The sequence below is a fragment of the Pseudorca crassidens genome, chromosome 16 (assembly GCF_039906515.1).
Source record: "Pseudorca crassidens isolate mPseCra1 chromosome 16, mPseCra1.hap1, whole genome shotgun sequence".
In the NCBI taxonomy this organism is placed as follows: domain Eukaryota; kingdom Metazoa; phylum Chordata; class Mammalia; order Artiodactyla; family Delphinidae; genus Pseudorca; species Pseudorca crassidens.
The window spans coordinates 7,873,060-7,889,156 of NC_090311.1; the positions used below are offsets into that span (position 1 = coordinate 7,873,060).

Here is a 16,097-nt window from a genome sequence, read left to right on the forward strand (position 1 = left end):
GAGTAGCCCCCGCTCTCTGCAACTAGAGAAAGCTGGCGTGCAGCAATGAAGACCAAAACACAGCCAAAAAAAAAAAAAAAAAGTCAAAACAGTTCTACATAAGTTTTTTGAGAGGGCTGTACGCTAGATGATGTATTATTGACAGCTTACAGGATCTGTCAAGTAGTGGGTCATGGGTCATCTTGGCCCCTTACAAGATTAGGAAGGAATGCAGGACTTCCCTGGCGGTCCAGTGATTAAGGCTCTGCCCTTCCACTGCATGGGGCATGGGTTCCATCCCTGGTCGGGAACTAAGATCCCGCGTGCTGAGTGGTGTGCTGCTCCCCGCCCCCCAACCGCCCCCCCACCGCCGCCAAAAAAAAAGCGGGAATGTTATCTTTAAGGAGTTGTCTTGGTGGTGCTAGAAAATATTGCTCTTTATGGTTGAGCAGTTATTTCTGCCGATGGGGAGGTTTGGTTGCTGCTTGATGCAGATACACGATGCACAGTAGAGGGGAGAGAGGAGGCCAAAGGGCAGAGAGAATTTATGTTTAAATTTTTCTTGTCATAAAATGTGAATTTTATTTCACACTCTGATGACTATAGTACTTTATCTTAAGTGGGTATATTATAATTTCATATCAGGAAACATTTGAGTTGTCTCCAGTTTTTCACTTGTTTTTCTCTTTTAGAAGTGGAACGAATTTTAATAGCATTTTTTCCAGTTTTATTGAGAAATAATACATTAGACATACATCACTGTATAAGTCTAAGGTGTACAGCGTGATGGTGTGATTTCCGTATGTTAAGAACACTTTTTCACTCTTTAAATAGCTGGACGTGACCACTTTGTATCTTACGTGTGAGTGTCTCTGTGGAGTAGATCCCTAGAGGTGGATCGCAGTGTCGAAGGGAACAAATTAATTAGTGGCTCATTGCACCCTGCCCCCACCAGGTTCTAACGAGTCTCCTCGTAGCAGCATGGGAGTTAGTGACCAAATTTGTGAGCCGCAGGTTACAGGAGGGTGTGCTTATACCAATGGCAACACATATTGGTCCGGGTGGGAGGTTCTGGCTTAGGCCTGCCCGGCCCCTGAATGTGAGGTCCCTCATCAAACACCACAGGCTGCCAGTACTCACTGCTGGTTGGGAACTCACTGCTGGTTGGGACTGCGGGACCGGGGTTCCCAATCACATCCCCTCGTGCACATTAGAATCACCAGGGCTTTCTCAGGCCTTACTCCAGACCGGAATCTCTGGGGTGTCACCAGGCATCAGTGACTTTAAGCTCCCCGGGTAATTCTGGTGTGCACTAGGGCTGAGAACCTGTCTTAGGAATCTCACCTAAATGCAGATTCTGATTCAGTGTGTGTGGGTGACGGGAGATTCCGCCTCTCCTGTAAGCTCCCAGTAGATGCAGGTGCTGATGCTGCCTTAAGGCACAACATCATTATCAGGAGTAAGTTTTTTTGGGTTTTTTTTTTTGCGGTATACGGGCCTCTCACTGTTGCGGCCTCTCCCGCTGCGGAGCACAGGCTCCGGACGCGCAGGCCCAGCGGCCATGGCTCATGGGCCCAGCCGCTCCGCGGCATGTGGGATCCTCCCGGACCGGGGCACGAACCCGTGTCCCCTGCATCGGCAGGCAGACTCTCAACCACTGCACCACCAGGGAAGCCCCAGGAGGTAAGTTTAATTTGCATTCAGCAATTCTCACCCATCAGAGAAGGGCTCAAGGCAGGTGAATTTAACAAATCAACAAGCTTCCTGCTAAATTCTTTGAGGGCCTTAATGGTTTGAGGAAGGCCCTGTAGGAAAGCATAGTTAGAACCTGGGGTGCAACAAGGTGGCTGAGGGTGTTGGCAGTCTGGAATCCTGGGCAAGCAGCTGGGGCTTTAATTGGTCAGCAGTGGGATCCCTGAGGGGAGGGAGTTAAGTGGGGAAGTAGGATGATCCCAAATGAGTCAGGAAAGCCCACCAGCTGCACAGCTGCTCACCCAGTGTATGCTTACTGTTTTTTTTTTTTTATTTATTTTACTTATTTATTTTTGGCTGTGTTGGGTCTTTGTGGCCGTGCGGGGTCTTTCTCTAGTTGCGGTGAGCGGGGGCTACTCTTCCTTGTGTTGCGCGGCTTCTCATTGCGGTGGCTTCTCTTGTTGCAGAGCACAGGCTCTAGGCGCGCGGGCTTCAGTAGTTGTGGCACGCGGGCTCTAGAACACAGGCTCAGTAGTTGTGGCGCTGGGGCTTAGTTGTTCCGTGGCATGTGGGATCTTCCTGGACCAGGGCTCGAACCTGTGTCGCCTGCATTGGCAGGCGGATTCTTAACCACAGCGCCACCAGGGAAGCCCATGCTTACTGGTTTGCCAGCTATGTTTGGGGCTGTGGGTGTGTGGACAGCGAACAAGGCAGCAAGGCCCTCACTCTTCTGAGTCCCCCTGGGGATGAAGCAGGGGAGCCTGGGTGGTGGGGAGGCAGGGAGGAGGTAGAGGCTTTGGAATTGGACCTGGTGTGGAATGTCAGAGCTATTGCCACATCTTAGAGCCTCACTCCCCATTTGAGGAGGTGGGATAATACCCACCTCTCAGGAGAGGTCTGAGGACTAAGATGGTGTGGGCAAAACCCTGGCACAGCGCCTGGCAGAGCTCTAGGTCAGTGAGTGAGATGCTCACCTGTGTGGTGCAGATGCCACCTTATGGCATGTGATCATTAGCAGGGGGCCCCAGCACACAAATTGAGGTGGGGGGAGGACCTCTGGAAGGGTGACAGCCAGAGGAGGGGAGAGGGGACTGGCTGGGCCCTGAAGGAGAAGAGTGGCCCGAAGTAGAGGACCCACAGTGAGAACGGGATGCCCAGATACAGGCCCTGGGTTAGAGCCATCCACAGAAATAATCCAGGAGCCATTTTGTACATACACGCAAACCCTGTGCTGATTTGCTAGGGCTGCCGTAACAAAGCACCACAGACTGGGTGTCTTTAATGACAGAAGTTTATCTTCTCACAATTCTGGAGGCTAGAATTCTGAGATCAGGGTGACTGCAGAGTTGGTTTCTTCTGAGACCTCTCACATGATCTGTGTGTCTGTGTCCTAACCTCTTAAAAGGACACCAGTCATATTGGATTAGGGCTCACCCTAACGACCTCATTTTGGCTTCATTATCAATTTAAACACCCGATCTCCAAATGCAGTCACATCCTGAGGTTCTGGGGGTTAGTTCTTCACCGTAAGAGTGTGGGAGGGCGACATAATTCAGCCCATAACAAACTCCAATGATGACTTGTTCTTTGGATTCTGACCATCTCGGACACCTCATCTAAATGAATCATTGCACACCTAAGAAAACTGAGGTTGGGATAAGATGTCTGATTTACCCAGGATAATATATGAGGAGGAATTACAAAGGTGAAATTACAGTGTGTTTCAGGCACTAGGAATTTAAAGATCCTGGCTTCCTCCTGACAGGAAGGGGACACACCACGTGGGAACCACTTGTAGGTTTAGATCTGTTTCTCAGCACTGGCTGCCTATCAGGGTCACCTGGAGCGCTTAAAAATTAATATCAATGTCCAGGCCTCACCTCAAATAAATTCCACCAGAATCTCAGTATATTAAATGCTCCCTAGGGGAGTCTGGTGTGCAGCCTTTGCAAAGTGGACATTGAATGTGGACGCACGAGTGGATATTGACTGTAAAGCAGTGTGTCATTCACTAAACCTACCATTCCATGCATTGGGCTTGTACTAGGGTCTACTGGTGAAAGAGACGGACATGGTTCTTGACCTCATGGGGCTTTTTAGTATGTTACCGAGTCCAAGCTCGTGTTGCTCGCTGCACAACAGGCCAATAAATGGAGAGAGGAATTGATGGGGCAAGGAATAGCGGCTTTATTTGGAAAGCCAGCAGAGAAGATTGTGGACTAGCGTCCCAAAGAAGCATCTCACCACACCCCCTTCCCTTTCAGTATAAAAGAAGCTAGAGTTCAGGCTTCTTTTATACTAGAAGGGGAGGGGGTGTGGCTGGTTGCTGCAAACTTCTTGGTGTCGGAATCCTTTGTTCTTGCAGCTGTCCATGTAGGTCAGGTCACGATGTTCCTGTAAACCTCTAACAAGAAAAACGACATTCTCCATTCTGCAACTTTTTATCTCTGTGTGATTGAAAGCGTTACATACTTTTAAAGGTCAGAGCCTTGACAGTGAGCTAGCCTGTCTATCTCAGGATATAGGTAACATTCTTCACTTGTAGCAAAAGCAATAGAATGCAAAATTTAAAGAAATAGATCCAGCATGGAGTCAGATTTGTTCTTCCCTATTGCGAGTACATTTATTTGAAAAATATTATGTACTACGTGGCTAGCCCCAGAGGAGAGGCAGTGGTTCCAAGAAATAGCATTAAACAGTATGTGCTAGGTGCTATTCCAAATATGTTAGGTTTCATCACAGGTACTAATATCCCCATTATTTTACGGACGAGGAAACCAAGGCTTAGAGAGACAAACTTGTCTTGTGTCATTGGAATAGTAAGCGGTGGAGCCCTGGAGCCCTGAGTGGGCTGGACCAGGCTTCTGCAGGGAGGCAAGAGGTAGTCCAGGTGCCCCAGCGGCTGGGGGCACAGGGGACAGCTCCTCCACTGGGCTCAGGGGCATGGCTGAGGGGCCCTAGGTGTGTGTAAAAGCATTTCAGTTTGTTTCTAACTTGGGGGATGGATTCTGAAAAGTACAAGGAGGAGCCGTTCAAATGAATAATAGATACACAAAAGAAGCTTAGTCCTTTTAGGAAAAACTCTTAAAATCTACTTCAGGACTACAATAGCTCTGCAGCCTTTGTTTTGATTGCCTTGGAAATGAGATTTCTCCCTCTATGCATTGGTCCAGTCCCTCAAGTCGTTAATGAAATATCTGAGCTAATACGGTTTTTATAATTTGTACCACAATACTTAAGTGCAGAGCAGATGGTAGCTAAAGATAAATGGGAGTAAGGCAGAACCTGGCTCAGAGCATCCTGTTCCACTGGACTGTTGATGACTCTGGCTCCTGCATACATGGGCCGTGGAGGGCCTGCGCTCCTTCTGATCTTGGTGGCCTTCCCCCCAGGCCATCGGGGTGCATATTCCTCTCGGAGATAGAAAGTGGAGGATGCTACTAAGTTCTGCCAGTCCTGAATTTCTTCTGCCTTCCTTTTTATCACAAAGCTCTTAAATTTGGTGGTTCCCGAGGGCGGAGCCATGTACTTACTAATGATCTGGAAGTAATTACTCCTGGGAGTAATTTAAAAATACATACGCAAAGAGCACACAAAGCTGCAGGACCTCACGTGGTGACCTAGGAGCTCAAACCTGGGTGAGGGTCTGCCTCTGCTCCAGGAATTCTAGAATCATGGAGGGGAGGGCCACTGCCCATCATTTCATGCTAGAACACAGACCTGGGAGACTTGGAGAGGGGAAGGGACTTGCTACAGTCCACACAGTGGTAGCAGAGCTGGGACTGAACCCGGTGACAGCCTCCTGGTTTCTCTAACTGTGGGGTGGAAGACATGCTGCCAGAGCTTCCGTTTTGCACTTCCCTCTGAGGAGCTGTGTGATCTTAGGCAAGTCACTGCCTGTCTGTCCTTTATGAAATGAGGGGGTCAAATTAAGGCAATATTTCTTAAAGAGTGGTCCTGGCTGAGTTGGTGTCTGGAGGTGGGCCCTGGGACTGATCCTGCTGGCCTGAACCCCCAGCCACTGAGCACACGATTCAGGTGGTCCCTCAGCACGCCTTGTGAACCCATAGTGGAGCCGGGGTCTGTGACCCCAGGAATTAGATTTCAAACGGGGACGGCCCAAGACAGCCACCTAGTTTTGTGCATTCCCTATATCCTCTAGTGACTTAGTTTCCCCCAAAGTCAGTTCCTCGGTCGCGGACAAGGGGCTTCAGGCTCTGGGTGGAGGAAAGAGCCGTCCCCTCGCTTCCAAGATCGAGCCCCTCCAGGGCAACTCAGCATAACCAGGAGTAACTAGGAGTCGGGTTTGGCGGCAGCCGCTCGCAGGAGCAGGGCGCCTCAGGACGGCAGGAGGCGCTGTCCGAAAAGCTTTGGTCCCGCACGAGCGGGGCGCCGCGCGTGCGCAGGGGCCGGGGGCCTCTGACGGCCGAGGCGGGGCGGGGCGGGGCCTGGTCCCGAGCCTCGCAACCGCGCGCCGAATGCAGTGTACTTTTGCAAAAGTTGTTTCATTATTAAATGGGCTCCTGGTAGGAAAATCGGAACTGTAGACACAGATCTCTCACGGCCACTCCCCGCAGAGACGGGCGCTGCTGCGTGGGGCCCCGGTTCGACCTCTGTCGCCTACAAGGGGGTCTGTGTATCGCTTGCACCCTGAGAGCCCAGTTGCCGTCTGCTGCCCGCCTCTGGAGCCCCTTTCAGTTCACTGTGCAGGGCAGCGGGAGAATCATCCACGGCTCCGGGATGGTGAGTTTTAAAGAGTCTCGTGGCCAGCCTGACAAGTGATGGTCGCCTGTGAGTCCACCCGGCAGGGGGCAGGGGGCGCTCTGACCCCGTGGAAAGGGCCTCCCGGGACCTCTTGGAAGCTCCTTGGACGGCTGCCGTGGCCTCCGAGGGATTTGCAGCTTGAGGTCCTGCAAGGACAGGGGCTTTGGACTGGAGGGCGGGGAGAGGAGTGGAAGGAGGGGGAGAGGGGGGAGAGGAGGCGGGGTTAGTAGTAGTCGCCCTGGTTGGGGGAGGGGAGTTGTGCAACGAGTGTGAGGATGTGGGGCCCGGTGCTCACCTGGCTGTGGCTGGATAACACTGGCACCTGGGCACTGAGATACTGACAGTCCTGCCCGCCAGCGAGGTCTGGCAGCCCTGGGTTGTGTGAGTGCCAGGGGCATGGCCAGTGCCTGGGCCCAGAGCTGGACTCAACTGAAGTCTTCCTTGGCGGGAGGTGGGAGGTGGGAGGGAGTGGCCCACCCCGACTGCACCTCCTTGCTCCTGCGTCCTTCGTCCAGTTCTGCAACCTCTGCAGTCTCGGTGTCCTCATTTAGGAATCGGGAGCAGGGTGCTGGTGGGGCAGTGTTGGGTCCTTGGTCCTGCCTGTCTCCTCCTCTGCCCCCTGACCTTGTCCTCTGGGAGTTCGCAAACTCCAGAGGGCGCTGGCGTTACCTGAGACCTCATAAACGTCCTGGTGCCCAGGGCTCTGCTCTGACAGATGGTTGCTGTAGGTCTGGGTGGTGCAAGGAACCCCCCTGGGAACACTTCTCCTGGGGTCTGGTTGTGGACCCCATCGGCCCCAGCACTGGGAAGGGAGGTGCCAGGGTAGTGGGCTGTGGGCGGTACCCACCCCAGACTCATTAACCTGCAAGGCTCTGTGGAGAGTGAGGGATTTTAGTGGTTTCCATGGGGAGCATTGGGCAGGACCCTGAGTTGATATTTCACTTAGGTGTCACTGCTCCCAGGAGGTGAGGACACCCCTGGACTTGGACAGCCCTGGGGGTCGGGTCCTAACCCTGAGTTCACTTGCGCAAGGCCTGGGGTCTGACCTGGGTTCGCTTGTCTGGTGCCTGCCTCTTCCCACGGGTCTTAGCTTGATGAGTGAATAGTGATAGCCATCACATCCTTCCTTCCCACTTGAGGACCAGTTCATGCTTTAGTTCATTCATCCCCATAGCAACCCTGCAAAGTTGGTAGTTCACAGGCCGAGTCCGAGGGACGCCAGACAGCTTGTCAAGTCTTCAGGTGGGAGGTGAGGCTTCACCCCCACGGAGCCTGGTGCCCAGACAGCCCCATCCGAGCTGTGGAAGTAACTGAAACTCCAGACCCCGCCCTCATGACCACAGTGGCCCTGAGTTCTCCAGCCTGAGAGACTGGGGCTGGTTTGGTAGGCAGAGCTCAGGTGGGTCTGGGTTCAGCCAGTTCTAGAGGCCAGGGCTGGGGGTGGTAGCTTCCTCCCCTGGCTCCCATGCCCCTGCCTGTTCCTGCTGCTTCGCCCAGCCCGGCCCCACCCTGCCACAGCCTGGCCCTCTCTGGAGGGGCTCCGCCAGCTTGCCCTTTATTATAACCAGGGCTCTCTGCTGAGGTGGGGAGGGACTGTGCCCCATCTGAAGGGATGTGCGCCTCAGTGGAGCCTTCTTTGGGCTGCCTCAAGGAGGGGGGCTCTGCATCCCTGGGTTGCAGAGGGGGGCGTGGGGAGCGCTTGGCGGCAGGAGCTGTGCCCGGCCCCACTGGTCGGAACTCCGTCTCCCAGGCCTGGGCTGTTTGCGCTTCTCAACTCCAGAGCGTGGAGTCGTGGCTCCTGACGGCCCTGCAGCCAGCCAGCCCAAGGTCCGCGTGTGTCACCAGGCGTCCCCCGTGGGCAGCCGCTTTCCCAGAGGACACTGCGGCCCCACGGGAGGCCACACACTGCCCCATCACGGCTTTGACGGTGGGAGCCAGGAGGCGGAATCAAAATTGCATGGAGCGTGAACAGCTGAGGACCCAGTTTGGCCTGGTCAGGAGGATGGCCGGCCACAAAGGGACACTGTGAGGGATGCCCGGGGAGCAGAAGGGACCCATTCAGTTCTCCCAGAACGGGATTTGCCTGCTAATTAGGTGGAGAGGACCCTAGCAGTGGGTGGGCTGCAGGGAAGGGTGGGATGGGTGGGGGAGCGAGTGACCCCATTGGGGAAGAGCCTGCTGGCTCTGATCAGCTAGAACAGAAAGTCCAAACCTGGCCCTGCACACCCGCTGCTGCAGAACTGTGCAAGGCGCTGGTTAAAAAATGGTGACGTGCCAGCCCTGTCCCAGACCGCCCTGGTGAGACAAGAAAATCCTGCACTGGGTGGGGGCTACACACAGCAGACCCCTGTCTGGTGCTTGTCGGGGATCAGGCCTCCGGCACGCTGCCCCTCAGCATCCTGCTGTCTGTGAGGTGGGGGCTCTTTCAGCTCTAGGGTGGCTGGTGAGGCTCAGGGTCAGGAGGAATCCTGCAAGCAGCCTTGTTCCTTTACTCAGTGGGCTGTGCGAGTATTTCCACGTTCTCCGTGTGCTCTGTCGAGAGAGGTTGGGAAGCACCAGATTCTGTCATTTCATCTCATAGCAGAATGGTGCTGTATTATCCCCACTCCGCAGATGAGAAAACTGAGGCTCCAGGAGCATAACGACTTGCCCAAGGTGACACTGTGCTGGGGCTGGGCCTTTCCCTATGATTCTGCCTTCTGGGGGTGGATGGAGCCTGGGCACGTGATGTTGATTTCAGGGTGCAGCCTGGTCGGGAGCCACAATCCCGATAACCTCTTGGTTACCACTCCATGTGGCCTCACTGCACGTGGGACGCACTTCAGGGCCACCCAGGGCTCTGGATAGGGGAGGCAAGGGAGAATCCCCTGCAAGTGCTGATGGACAGCATGAAGACAGGCCCAGGGAGGGTCCTGGGCTTCCTGGGAAAGGGGCCCACCTCTCTTGGGGGATGCCCACCCACACACCCATGCCCACTTCTGTTGTCCCAGGTGGCAGGGGTGGCAGCCCAGAGTCATCTCTAACCCTTCTGGAGATGCTGCTGTTCCTGTCACAGCACCAACCTGTTTGCTTAAAAATGGCCTGAATGACTCTTGGTGGGCCTCTGGCAGGTCATTCGGGGTCACCTGGCTTTGTGCCCACCCTCTATGCCAAGGGCACTCGTTCAGGGCTTGTTAGGAGTGCGGTTAATGGATCCCAAGGGCGGGACTGAGTGAGGTGTGAGCAGGGGCATGGTAGTCCCGCCAGAGGTAAGAGTATGAGTGGATCAAACAGAGCCGAGGAGTCCTGGGTGGCTCCCTGCCATACCCTCGGGTCCGTGGCATGGGTGGCTCAGTGGCCGGGTGTGGGGCAGTGATGGATGGACCGTGGATGGGGCTCCTGGCTCAGATAGCTGGGGCGGCCCTGGCAGCACAGCTGCACCCCAAGCCTCCACCCCTCCCTGCCGCGTTGCTGATGGGGTCAACCAGGGAGTCTTGGGGACGTCCCTGCCATAGGCTTCTCATCCTCCTGGGCAGAGCCCTGCCCAGAAGCCATGGGCTCAGTGAATTCCTGTGTGAATTATTCCTTGATGGGAGTGAAGGAGAGCTGCGATTTCCATTGTCCTCTCTCCAGGCTCAGAACAATGTGCTCAGACAGGAAAAAAATGGGAAAGGTTTGCTTAGCTAGCAGATTGTTCCCAGAGCATTTCACAATTTGGATTGAAAAACGGGTCGCTGTTTCTTAGGCCATCTCTTGAGGCCTGATGGGTTTTCCATTCCAGCTTGAGGCAGGAGAGGGAACTTGAGTGGGGGCTGGGAGGCTGGATGGAACCCAGGAAAGCTCCCCAGGTGTCTGAGTCTTTGGGGAAGCTGACTTCTGCATTTGTCCCCCTACCCTCTGCTCTGGTTTCTTTCTTTCTTTTTAAAAATATTTATTTATTTATTTTGGCTGCGCCGAGTCTTAGTTGTGGCACTCGGGATCTTTAGTTGCGGCATGCGGGCTTCTTAGTTGTGGCATGCGGGATCTAGTTCCCTGATCAGGAATCGAACCCGGGCCTCCTGCATTGGGACTGCGGAGTCTTACCCACTGCACCACCAGGGAAGTCCCTGTGCTCTGGTTTTGAATGAAGGCTCTGTGGGTGGATGGAATTGAAGATGAGAGAATCTGGAAGTAACTGTGACCTCCTTAACCCTAAGATCTTACTCTTGAAACTAGAGTCTTCGGGTTTCAGAGCTAGAAGACCCTAAAGAGCACCAGGCAGCTGACACTTGCTCAAGGACACGCAACAGCTTAGCAGCAGGAGCTGAACTTGAACCCAGATCTTTGAACTTTCAACTTTCTGGAGTTGGGAATTAGAGAAAAGGGTCCTGGTTTGTGTCTGCTCCCTTTTACACCCAGACCCTCATGTGCTACCTGACATATTCCACTCAACATGACAAAATAGGAAAGGATTGAATTTGTTTTCTATTGCCAAGTAACAAATTACCACAAAATTAGCAGATTAAAACACATGCATTGATTATCTCACAATTTCTGTGGGTCTGGAGTCTGGGAGGGCTTAGCTGGGTCCTCTGCTCAGGGTATCCCAGGCTGTAGATCAGGTGTTACCTGGGCTGTGTTCCTTTCAAGACCTGGGAGTGGGGGGGCCTCCTCCAAGAAAATGGGGTTGTTGGCAGAATTCAACTCCTGCTGGTTGTAGGACTGAGGTCTTGCTTTCTTGCCGACAGTGGGCCGGGGGCTGCTCTTGGCTCCTGGAGGCCTGCAGTACCTTGCCACGCAGCACCCACACGGCCCCTCACACAGTCTGGCGGCCCACTTCCTCAAGGCCAGAGGAGGGTATCCCTCTCCAGTCTGCTAAGACGGCGTCTCATACAACGTGATGTAATCAGGTGAAGCGGCTGAGTGACTAGCCCATACCTGTGGCTATTCTACTGACCAGAAGCAGATTACAGGTTCTGTCTGTACTCGGGCATTTAGACAAGGGTGTGACCCATGGGTGGGTGTCCACCACAGAAGTGGAAGTCTGGACGAAGTAAACACACAAGGAAGAGCGAGAGTGAAGTTTTTAAGCGGTGCATCGACTCAAGGCATCCTCTCCCCACCCCTGCTCCTGCCGGCCCAAGCTTGAAACGTGAGCTGTGCTTTATCTGACTGACACGGGTGCTGATATGGCAGTGGCTCTGCTGGGATATAAAGCTGCTACGGGAGACTGTAAATAATGAAAAGGTTGGTTTCCGCTCTGTCGGCCCCTCTTTTCGGCTCTGTGTCCCGAGTTGGCTTCCTTGGGCCAGGAGGCAGATGAACAGTTTCTTTGTATTTCCAGGGCCACCCTAAAGACAGGCCCCCTCAGCCTTTCTTTGGGTCTAGGGAGGGGGAGGCTTTGTGGGCATTGGGGAGGGAGGCCTTGCGTGCTTTGGGGGAAGGGCTGGGGTTTGGTTTCTGGGATCGACAGACACTGGTGCCCTGATGCCCCCCCAGCTGGGAGAGTGGCTGCATGGATGTTAGCGGTGGGCAGGGGGCTGGATACCAGGAGCAGCAGCTATAGGCCCTGTGGCCAAGCTCATGGTCAATGTAGCAAAGGCACAGTGGGGATGAGTGGTCCACAGCGGACCAAGGACAGGGCCTCTCTGCTGTGGCCCTGGGTTCATGCACAGCTGAGTCTTTGGGGGGCAGAAGGAGGGCCCAGTGCTACTAATTTTGGGGGTCTGTTCAACCCTGGTGAGTGAGGTGTTGGAAAAAACCCCAGCCCTCCTGAGTTTGAATGCTGAGTGGCAATGTTTTACTGTCAAGTGGGGAGCAATCTAGCCCAGAGACCAGGTGCTGGGGGCTGAGGTTTGGGAGAGGAAAAGTAAGGTAGGTTTTCCAAAGCCCAAACACCTTGAACTGTGTCTGTCCCTTATCAGGATTGCAGGGTCGCAGGGTGACGGCCAGTGATACCACGGGCCGGCTAGAGGGGCCTTGCTGCGTGCGCGAGGTGTGGGCTGGGATTACAGCGTCCAGCTAACTCAGCTGTTCATGGGACGTACCTGAGTCGGGACTGTGGCACTCAGCCAGGTCTGCCCTGGGCTGGGCAGGCTAGGTGGCCAGGTCTGGGTTCGTCACGGGCCCCATCTAGGTTTAATTTTATGTAGAAAAATTATCAAATGAGATGTTTCTCAAATCTGAGTGTCATGGTGCAAAGCCATGCTTGTTAACATAAATAATATTCTAGCAGGTAGCTGCTGTATAAGGTCAGCAGAGTGGGTCCCTGTACCTTGGTGGGCCTATGTGGTTAGAGGGGCACAGGGTTTTATTACATCTGTTTTAGAGATGAGGAAGCTGAGAATCTGAAAAGAGATTCTATGAAGTGCCCAGCATCAACTCCAGAAGATTCCAGTGGCAACTGGGGGAGTGTCCCCTCACCCCCACCCCACAGCCCTTCTGCGAACCCAGTGGTCCTCTGTCTTTGGAGTCTTCTCGAGACACATGGGAGGAGCCTTTACAGCACCCGTACCCAGTCTGGGTGGGTCCACCGCATGCATCTTTGTAACGGACTTCCAGGTGCCTCTGATGCCGCGGCTGGGTTGAGATCCCTTGGAACAAAGTTTCGATGATCAGACCCAGAAGTTTTGGTCCGTGATGAGATGCAGAGAAGCATCGTCCACCCACTGAATAATGAATGATTTCATGCCCGACAGCTGCTGACACATTTCTTTTCCTGGGACTGAATCAGACCATGCGGTTGTGATTATGTGTTCTGTTGCTGACCCACTGCCAGCACTGGGAGTTTAGAATCCAAAATTCGGCAGACTTTATTGAGTACCTACTGTGAGCGGGGCAGGGGATGCTGAGCCGGGTACCACAGAAAGCACCCCCCAGGGGCCAGGACACTCCCCTTAGCTTTGCACCGGTTATCTGTTCTGCTTAGAGGTGCCCAGCAGGGGTAGACAGCGGATTAGGCTTCTGGTTCTTTGAAGGACACAGAGAGAGTGACAGGCTTGGGGGTTGCTGGGAGGGTGGGGCATGTGTTGCCGCCTGCAGTTCTGACCTCAGGTGGAGCTGATCTTCACCCTTGGGTGCCTGTCCTGCTCTGACACCGTTGGCCGTGTGACCCGCAGTATTTTTAGGTCTCTCCAATCTGCATTCATCACAGCCCTAATCCCTAATGAATGCAGTGCAGCAATTAAACAGGATCCTCAGTAGAAAGAGCTTTGAGTTCCCTGTGGGCTCTGATGGGTGGCGGTATGGGTGTCGCTGACTTTCCGATGGTGCTTGATAAAACAGTTCCCGCCCTCCGCCGCGGGAGGCGTCTCTCGTTTCTAGTGATTTATTGTGCTTTTTACAACATGGATGTTCACAAGCAAATGCATGTTTATCCAGGCTCGGAAGTCTGCTCCCCCGAGCATGTACACGTGTGAAGGAAGAACAGAAGAATCAGAGTCTGGAAGGTTTTTAGAGGAAGGGGAGAGGCTGGATCCCTTGATTTCCTCTGCACACCTGCCGCCGCCCCAGCCGGGCACCTTGAATCAGTTTACGGACAACTGCCAAGAAAAGCTTGAGTTGGACTAATTTAAGAAATTGATCAACAAGTTCACTTTCAACCAGAGTTTGTAGGGTGCTTACAGTGCCAGGAACAGTGCCAGGGGCTAGCGGGCAAGGACTAAGAGAAGACAGATGGCATCTCACGGTCATGGGGAGGGAGAGGCCAAAACAATAAAATTCATGCAAGTCAGGGGACTTCCCTGGTGGTCCAGTGGTTGGGACTCCGTTTTTGCAATGCAGGGGGGCGCAGGTTCGATCTCTGGTCGGGGAACTAGGATCCCGCATGCTGCATGGTGTGGCCAAAAAATAAAAAACTCATGCAAGTCAGGACGGAAGAGCAGCTGGGGCATCAGAGGAGCATAGAGGGAAGGAGCATAGAGGAAGGCGCATAGAGGAGCTGTGACATCAGGAGAGGAGACTGGAGCAGCTGGGGCACTGGGGCAGGTGCATGGAAGAAGGTGGCATTTAAATGGGGCCCTGTATCCTGGGCAGGAGTGTGCTTGGTGAAGGAAAGGGAGTCAGGCCCATAGGTTTGCTGGTGGGATGTGGGTGCTTCCTCTCGGCCACAGGCAGAGCTGATTACAGGGCCCACCAGCTGACAACTGCCCAGGCCACGCATCTAGAGGGCACAACAGTGTCCCAGAAAATAAACCTAACTGGCAAAATGTAAACTTGGGTTTGGGAGTCGGAGAGAAGTGAGCAGCCTTTCAGCTGCCTCCAAGGCAGCGTCTCGGTTGGAAAGTCACATGCAATGACGTCTCTATTCTGCACACAGCGTACGAAGTGTTGGTTCCTTCCCTGCACTCAACAAATAGATGTGAACACATATATCAAGAGTACCAATCAGAAGATACTAAATCATCAGCCTTCCTGGGTACCGGCTGCTTCTCTGGCCCTTAGAGTTGAGCACATGCTCTGAGCTATAGGAAACCAAGTTTGGTCCCCAACCGTCGGGTGCACGTTCCCATGTGGCTCCGTATCCATGAAGTGAGGTGGTCCAGCACTGCTCTCCCAGGTGGTGATTTGGAATTGAAGGGACCGGAAGAGAAGCTGCATCGAACCAGTGATGCTTTTGACTGAGTATCTGGCTCCTTGGGAGAGCCCGTCGCTTTCTGCAAGGCTTTCTCATCAGCTCTTTCCTTTGAGACAGTCTTTGTGTTGGGCTAGGACTCCTACCACCCTTGGAGTGGCCAGGGAGCTGATTACACACGCAGCACCTGGGATGTTTGATACTTAAAGGGGGCAAGTCCCTCTCTCCTTGCCCCTTGGCGAATCTCGCCTGCGTTAGGATACAGGTCTGCCGCCAGCCTCCTACCCTGTGATTTCTGCTGACAGTTGGCAAACTGTCGAGGAGACCAGAGATGGATGACTAAACCTGGTTAGTTTCATGCTTCAGTTACACCGTCGGTGTCTGAAAGGCTAAGTGGCCTTGCTCGGCCATGAAATGTTTCTGCGATGCCTGGCAGGTGGCATGCATGCGTGCGGCTCAGCTCTGCCCCGAGCTCTCCCTGGCGGTTTCACCTGTTAAGTAAGTGGATCTCCTCTGAGTGGACGAGGGAGGGAAAACCTGACTACGTTATATTTGTTCTTTTTTATTATAAAGGTCATATATGCTCACTGAAAAACAATATAGGAAAAAAGAAAAAACACCCCAGGAGGGCGGAAGAATCATCCATACTCCCACCTCTCAGAGAAGCTCCTGATGACGTGTTGGCACCTTTCCTTATAGGCTTTCTGTCTATACACTCACGTAACTCTTCTTTCCAAAATTGCAACACCGTAGGTAACACAGCATCTGGGAAGGCAGAAGTTCATTTGCTGTGTTTACCTGAAGAGTGCCATCCGTGGTCTCCCCTAGTTATGCAGATGTAGAGCAGGCTGGCACCCAGCTGGGGCATGAGTCTTTTTTTTTTATGTTTTAACATCTTTATTGCAGTATAATTGCTTTACAGTGGTGTGTTAGTTTCTGCTTTATAACAAAGTGAATCAGTTATACATATACATATGTTCCCATATCTCTTCCCTCTTGCGTCTCCCTCCCTCCCACCCTCCCTATCCCACCCCTCTAGGTGGTCACAAAGCACTGAGCTGATCTCCCTGTGCTATGCGGCTGCTTCCCACTAGCTATCTATTTTACGTTTGGTAGTGTATATATGTCCATG

General features: G+C 53.4%; 1 long non-coding RNA gene across 15 annotated transcripts in view; it reads left to right on the forward strand.

Annotated features, from left to right (window-relative positions):
* The first annotated feature begins 6,107 nt into the window (after positions 1 to 6,107).
* LOC137208658 (uncharacterized) overlaps positions 6,108 to 16,097 on the forward strand; it is a 151,598-nt gene continuing 141,608 nt past the window's right edge. For all 15 annotated transcript variants that reach the window (XR_010935710.1, XR_010935716.1, XR_010935708.1 and 12 more), the window contains exon 1: positions 6,108 to 6,414. This is a non-coding gene — a long non-coding RNA (uncharacterized lncRNA). The remainder of the gene's footprint in view (positions 6,415 to 16,097) is intronic.